Below are 8,001 nucleotides of genomic sequence, written 5' to 3' on the forward strand. Positions count from 1 at the left end.
AACCTTAAAGCACAGGGGGTGTAGAAATGCAGGGGTAGTTAAAGTGTTAAAAATCAGAATACCGACCTGAACCCATCTCCAATCCGCCCACTTCCAGTTTTAACAGAGGAGGGACAGGCAGCCAATTCACTGCCAGGAGGCGGGTCATCAATTTAAATATTACAATGAGGCTGGAAGCCTCTGCTTGAACCTCCATTTTGAAGTTAAATTTAGTTGGTCGGATTTTGCACGTCTCGTAAAATCCGCCAGCTAAAACAAGGTGATGACTGCTGTATCCAGGAGGTAAGTGCCTTTACACTTACCTCCTGACTCCAGGCTCCCTGCCACACCCACCCTCTGCGATCAGAGACACCCTCTCCCCTAGGCCTACAAATCCCACCCTCCCCAGGTCTATGATTCCCCCCCAGGCCTTTCCCCTGCAGGCTTCTGATCCCCCTACAGGTCTCTCCCACCACCACCCCTGGCCTCCGGCCACCCCTGCCAGAACTCCAAACCCTCCACAAGGCCTCCCCATCCAGGCCTCAGATCTCCCATCCCATGGCCTTCCCCCCCCAACTACTCCGGCCCTTCTCATGCTGCTTCTGGCCTCCGATCTTCTGCCAATGCCTCCAGCTCTTTCCTTCTAGTTGCCCCTCAGCCCCAGATCGTCCTCGGACCCGTGACCTGCTACTGCAGCTGCTCCATGGCCCCCAATCCTACTTGGACACCGTCCCCACTGCCCCCCCCACCCCCCCAGTGCTGTGGCTGCCCCTCGATCCCCATGCGATCCCTTCCTCTCTCCTCTCAGCGGTTTAGTGCTGCTGGCATATCCACCCAGAGACAGCCAGACACTCAATCTGGCTGGCAGCGGGTGGGAAACAGATGCTTCCCATTCAAATGAGGCCCTGCCGTTAAATTCCCCATTAAAGTTCAGCACTTCAGTGCCCTACACCATGCAGACATTAGACATTAAACTAACAAACAATGACAAAGTAGTGTTGTGATGAGTTTTAGCTATGAATTAAAAATAACAAGAAAAAGAACATATTTAAATTACTTTAATCAATTATTCTGAATTCATTTTAATTTAAATACATTCACCTGCCAATAGTTTTCAGTCTACATGGCTGTGGCGAGAAAAATGGTGTCAATCCAGGAAATTTTCAATCACTTGACTCGGAGCATGCAGCGTAAATTCATCAAGATGATATCCAGCATGAGAAACTATAGTTATGAGGACACTGAGAGGTACAGGACAATTTCCATTGCAGCAGAGGAAATTTAATGAAGGTTTACAAAATAATAAAGGATTTTGATTGGGTGAAGAGGGAAAGACTATTTGTTCTGGATGGGGAGTCAGTGCATTTTTTAAGACTAGAAGCAGAGGAAGATGCAGAGTTATGGGTAAAGAGCAAAGCAGTTGGATTTGTTTTGGATTACTCAGGCCAAGAGTTGCAACAGCCCTGGGGGGCCAAATGGCGTCTTTCTGTAATGTAAATTTCTATGGTCCAATCACCATTACAATTCCCACTTGACTAATAACCACTTTGAGTGAGAAAGCACCCATGGAACTGTACCCCAGCAAGGAATTCAGGAGGAGGGAAAATCGCTGAAGAAAAAATGTACCAAAATTTAGAAGCTTATTGCAAAGTTGTTTACTTACCAGCCAGAATAGTAATTGAGCACAACATTAAGGTAATTTTGATTAAACTAAAGACAAATCTTTTATCACTGTCTCTATGTTAATAAAGTACAATAAAACTGTCTCTACAGTGTTTCAAATTAAAGTGATGGAAACAGATATATTTGTAAGTAATTATGTACTATACAACCGTATTAAACAATTACTTTGCACCTTTGATTGCTGCGGCTATAATGACGTGTCATTGTTCATTCTTTCTCTTGGCTGAGTATTGTTTAAAGAATCATACTGTTCATTAGCTATTTATCGTGAATGACGAGAGACCACAAGAGGAATGCACGATCCTTTACTATTCCCTGAGGTCATGCTGGGGGTTTACAAAGGTCAAATGAAAATAACTGGTTGCCAGTCATGGCGCTTTGTTCAGATTGATCAGATGGCTGTTGCTTTGCTGGATACAAGGATTCTCGAATAAAGCATGAAATTAGCCGGCAAACTGCTGAGAGGATAAGAACACCTACAATGAAGAATAAAGGAAGCAGTACTGACAGATATAAAAAGTATCTGTCGGTAGTCTTGGAAACACAGTTTTCATGAACCATCAATGCTAGCTCCTGCTGTCAGGATTATGCTGCAAGAAACCTAAGAACTTCTCCTGAACATTAGCCTCATTAACACTTCTCATTTTATTTTATCACTAGGACCACTGGTTACATTTAGTTGAATTATTCTGAAGATGACATTGAAATCCTATGATTCCTAATGGGGCAGAACTCAGTTATACAACGTGTTTGTACCACTGCCAAGCTGAGCGAGAGCAGAATTCTGCACTTGACAATAAGTAGAGATGTGTAGAACTCTGCTTATTGGTTAATTATATTTTTAATATTAGGAATGATCCAAATTTCCTGTCAACTTTTTTCGAACATTAAAAAATCCTTGTGATCTGTTGGACCATCTTTAACTTCATAAAGTTTACATTTAGAAAGTCAGCTTTGCTCCAATAACAAGTTTACTGCAGCCAGTTTGAAGCTGAAGTAGTGTGAGACTGAGTCAGCAAAGTTGCCTTGGAGTTGACACAAATGCTAAGTGGATGTTGGGCTCTGAACTCCTTCAGGTGTTGCACTGGTCTCTCACTGTTATTCTGACGAAAGACTACAGAACCCCTAAGAGCAGCGGAGACACTGTCGTGCTGGGTTTCAGTTATATCTGGGAATTCTGCCCCTTACATTGCAAATGCTGGTAAGGGGAGTTCTCACTTCTCAGGTAGGACCCAATGGAGGCTAGTAGGTCAAGTGAGTTGAAATGTACTGGCCTCCATAAGAATGGATGTCAGTAAGTGGCCTGGACCACAAGGAATGAATTGTACAAAAACTGCTTTTAAAGATTGACCCCTTGCTCTGTGGGCAGAAGGGAACATGGTTGGGGTCAGGGAGGTTGCCAAGGTAACCTGCCCTCCAAATGATGGGCGGGCACTAAAATGTACAACCTCTGTGGGTCGCCGGGCATTTTGGAAATGGGCCCAATGTGATGCTTGAACCCACCTGTTCTGTGGTAATGAACTGCCCTCCCACTATCTCTACAAACTCTGGCAGGGTCAGTGTTGCAAGGGACCAGCTGGAGTGATCCTGTAGATATTTACCCCCTTCCACTTCCTCTCCCCCCACCTGTTTGGCTACAATAACAGTGCACTTTTTACACCATTGGGAAGCTGAAAAGGCAGATGGAACAACCCATAAGAATGTATCTTTCTCTAACTCTCAACATTTGTAAATATAATAAAGATATTCATATTCTGCTGCACTATTGCTGTTCAATAAATATTATTTATATTTGAACAAAGTAAGCATACCTTTACTATCACCGTGTTAGATTTAATGAAGTCATTCAGTATAGTTGAATGTTTTGCAGTAATATGACCAAATATGAGCTAAAAATGTGATTAATTCCATTTCTAGACCCACAATAATTGCTGCGCACCAGAAGCCGAACAATCGAGGATCATCCGAAATTCGGCTTTGGGCCAAATGAGCATAATTTCAGTGAGCTGCAGATATTAATTAGACATCTAGAAGCAGCTCACTGGCATTAAAGTAGGCAGAAAACTGGGATAATGGCAATGGAATTAAGTTGGCATTTGGCAAAACTAACACTATCCCTAGATTTCCTCCATGTTCAAACTAATAATTAGCACGAGTGTCCTGATGTTATTTTATTGCCCACGGTTCAAATATTCCAATTAAGAGTTGGTTAATGGCTTATAATGGCAATTGGTGCTGTTTCATATTCAATGCAATAAATGCTCCTGGGAACATGATGCTCCTGACCTGAGCTTTTACAGTTTTAATGTGTGTTCTGAATTGCCATTGAAGATACAGGGAAGAGGGCGAGAAAGCTGCAGAGAAGATTCACAACTGACCAATTATCCCTGGTGCAGTACCTGTGTCAATTCCTGAATTACATGCTGCAAGGAGAGTCTTCTGTTAGCACTTATTTCCCTGTGTCAGTCAAAGAAATCATTGCATTTAACTTTCATGTCACTGATAGCTTCAAAGACACATTAGGGGTAGATGCCACTCAGTTCACAGAGCCATACAATAGGTGACTGATGTGACAACAGAAAATGCTGGAAATACTCAGCAGGTCAGGCAGCATCTGTGGAGAGATAAACAGAGCTAACGTTTCAGGTCGATGACTTTTCATCAGGTGACTGATATTGATCAGGAAGTGCCAAGGGGTCATTGATGTGACTGGCCTCTTCCTCCAAGGCAACCCCATGATGTGAAAGACAGAAGAACTTCTATCAGAGAAGTGAGGGAGAAGCTGAAAGGAAAACAGAGATTAGAAATCCATTGCAGTCTCCCCGCACAAGTTTGAATCCTGACAACTCCTTAACGAAACATATAAGATTATGAGGGGGCTTGACAAGGTGGATGCAGAGAGGATAGGGGAGACTAGAACTAGGGGGGCATAATCTTAGAATAAGGGGCCTTCCATTTAAAACTGAGATGAGGAGAAATTTCTTCTCTCAGTGGGTTGTAAATCTGTGGAATTCACTGCCTCAGAGAGCTGTGGAAGCTGGGACATTGAATGGATTTAAGACAGAGATAGACAGTTTCTTAACTGATAAGGGAATAAGGGGTTATGGGGAGCGGGCAGGGAAGTGGACCTGAGTCAATGATCGGATCAGCCATGATCATGTTAAATGGCGGAGCAGGCTCGAGGAGCCATATGGTCTGCACCTGCTCCTATTTCTTATATTCTTATGTTCTTAACTACAGGCCTCCTCCTTCCCTTTACCAATAAACAGACAAACTGTCCTTGTTTTACCCATTTGTCAGGATGGCCAAGTCGTGCAAGGCGCCAGACTCAAGAACTGCTAATCTTTACCTTGCCAAAGGTTGGACAATTCGGGTCCCTTTCAATGGGCGTGGGTTTGAATCTCATTTCCAACAATAGCTTTTTAGCGTAATTGGCAAAATAACCAGAGGCGAGAGGAGGAGAAATTTATGCGGCAAGTTGTTATGATCTGGAATGCATTACCTGAAAGGGTGGTGGAAACAGATTTAATAATACATTTTAAAAGGGAATTGGATAAATGCTTGAAGGGGAAAATATTTTCAAGGCTATGGGGAAAGGGCAAGTACGTGGGACTAATTGGATAGCTCTTTCAAAGTGCTGGCACAGGCACAATGGACTGAATGGCCTCCTTCTGTGCTGTATCATTTTACGATTCTATGAAAGCTCTATGGATCATTTTAATCTTTATGACAAACTAGTCTTCATCGTTTAAGATAGCATATGTGACAATGAAGAACACGTTAATATTATTGTGCAGACAGAGTGGTGAGACCATGGCAAACCATGTGAACATCTTTCTTTACCGCTTGTATAGTAAAGCTGGGGTGTGGACCAGCATCTTAGGGGAGACATAATCCTATTTCACAACAGATACTCTTCCTGAAGCAGTACAACCCTCTCCCAAAATTTTCTTAAAATTATTATCCTTATGCTTGAATCCTCCCATGGCTTCACCTAGCTCTCCTCCAACCCCAAATCCCCCAAACTCTCTGTTCTTCCAACTCCAGCCTCGTGTGCATCCCCTCCTTCATTTACCCCACCATTGGCAATCTCCTGGATCATATGCCCTAGAATTCTCTCCCTGAACTCCTCACCCTCATCACTTCCATCTCTTCCTTTCACACCCTCTTTAAAACCTAACTCATTGGCCAATGTTTTGGTCAACCCTCCTGATATTTCCTTTTTTGGCTCAGCATCATTTTGTTCTATATGTTTCTGTGAAGTGCCTAGTGACATTTCTCTGCATTAAAAATGCTATCTAAATTCATGTAGTTGTTGATAATAATGTTCATTTTGGTTCTGGTACTGTAAGTCAGCTTCCATAGAATAGGTAGATGCTGACTTAGAAAGGTAGCAAACATAACTGCAAACATTTTATCTGCATGGAATGCTAAGAGAGCTACGATAGCATTTTAAAATCACTGGACAATATGATGTGCAATTCATAATCTGCTCTGCTAAATTATATATAAAGTATCCCAAATAATTGACACCTGCTCATGCATAGGTTATGAATGAGAATGAGTGAACATATATATAAATATCCTTGATAAAGTGCAACATCCTCTCCAGCACCAGGGAATCCCTGTCCCAAGCCCGCCCTAAGTGGAGGAAGAGCATCCGGGAGGGTATTGAGCAACTTGAGTCTCATCGCCGAGAGCGTGCAGAAATCAAGCGCAGACAGCGGAAGGAGCATGCTATATACCAGACTCCCCACCACCCTTTCCTTTAACGACTGTCTGTCCCACCTTTGACAGAGACTGTAATTCCCATATTGGACTGTACAGTCACTGAGAACTCACTTTTAGAGTGGAAGCAAGTCTTCCTCGATTTCGAGGAACTGCCTATGAATGAAATGAATGAATGATATTCCCCATAAAAAGTCTCCCTGAACATTTTGTGAGTCATCTAGCTTTGATTATTAAGTCTTTGCAAATATAGTTTTAGGATGACAGGCAGGTTGAGCTTTCCCCATATGTAGCCTTGTGTCTATTTGTAATCTATTTTCACATTGGCTTCAATTTTCATATCATATTTGGCCCATATTGTGATGGCAAGCAAATGCTTATATTACAAACAGGTTGCCATATATACCTGTAGTCTTATAATCCATACTTTATGCTGTCTTGTTTTGGTACTCAGCTAGTCATTAAACGCCCATCTTCAGCTTCCCTACCAACTCACTGGCGATTTCTGTCCGAATCAGGTGAGCAACTGACTGCTGCCATTCAACTGAGTTAAAATCTGGGGGCATCCAATGATGACTTGAGTGCTGGATAGCCATCCACGTCTGCCTGTTCCCTGCCAGGTGTTAAAATTGGCCCTATAATAACTCAGTAATTGTGCATTCTCCAGCAAGTTTAATGCTGGCAGGTAATACATAGACTAAATGAGTGATTGTTAGTTCACTTGAGACATATGAAACTGGTATTTTCAAAGGTAAGTCACAGTTGACTGGATTTTCACATTAATATTAATGCAAAAATAGCAAAAAACACAGAAAATTTGACAGTGAAGAATGTTAGATTTAACAAACCCAAAACACAGAGTTATAGAACCAAAGGCATAAAACATATCCTCTTATCTCTTGGACACAACAAAATAGTTATGCAAGTATGGGTCAGATTTTCCTGTTCCTGTTGACTATTGGATTGAAATGAATACTGGAAAATTGAGTGAGGAAGAGTGCACGCCTAGAAGGGAGGCCATCTGATTTTCCATCGATTCATTTAAATGGATGGTAAATCAGTCAGGCTCCTTGAAGGATGTATCTTCCTCTTTGTCTGATTCTCCTGCATTCACTGTGCCAAGTGATCCAGCGATCCCATGCACAAGAATATGAATGTGTCCTAATATCTTTTTTCACTTTAGCTGTCACTGTGTTACTGGATTGGTGTGAACATTTAACCATTCTAAGTTGAATAGTGTCAATTGTGTCCAAATATTAACAGCATGTTAAAACTCTTCATGATCGTATTTAAATGCTGGAATTCCATATCAATTAAGCTAAATCCATGAGTCTTGCATTCCATAAAGTCCTTTTGAAATCAACAGGCTGATAAAGATAATCATGTAAACATGTAAAGATAATGATATGCAGACAGTTGTTAAAGACCAGATGATCACCGTTTAAACCGTGGTTTGTGCACTGGGTAAATACTGAAAAAGCTACATTATATACATTACCAATTGTAAAAAAAACTACTTCTTATCTTCTAGTGTAACCCCCATCTTTCCTATTATTTGAAATTCCTCCACTTATGTGCATCTCACTTGTACTTTGTTCCATAGGATGCCTC

This window comes from Pristiophorus japonicus, chromosome 5 (genome assembly GCF_044704955.1).
Source record: "Pristiophorus japonicus isolate sPriJap1 chromosome 5, sPriJap1.hap1, whole genome shotgun sequence".
Lineage (NCBI taxonomy): Eukaryota > Metazoa > Chordata > Chondrichthyes > Pristiophoridae > Pristiophorus > Pristiophorus japonicus.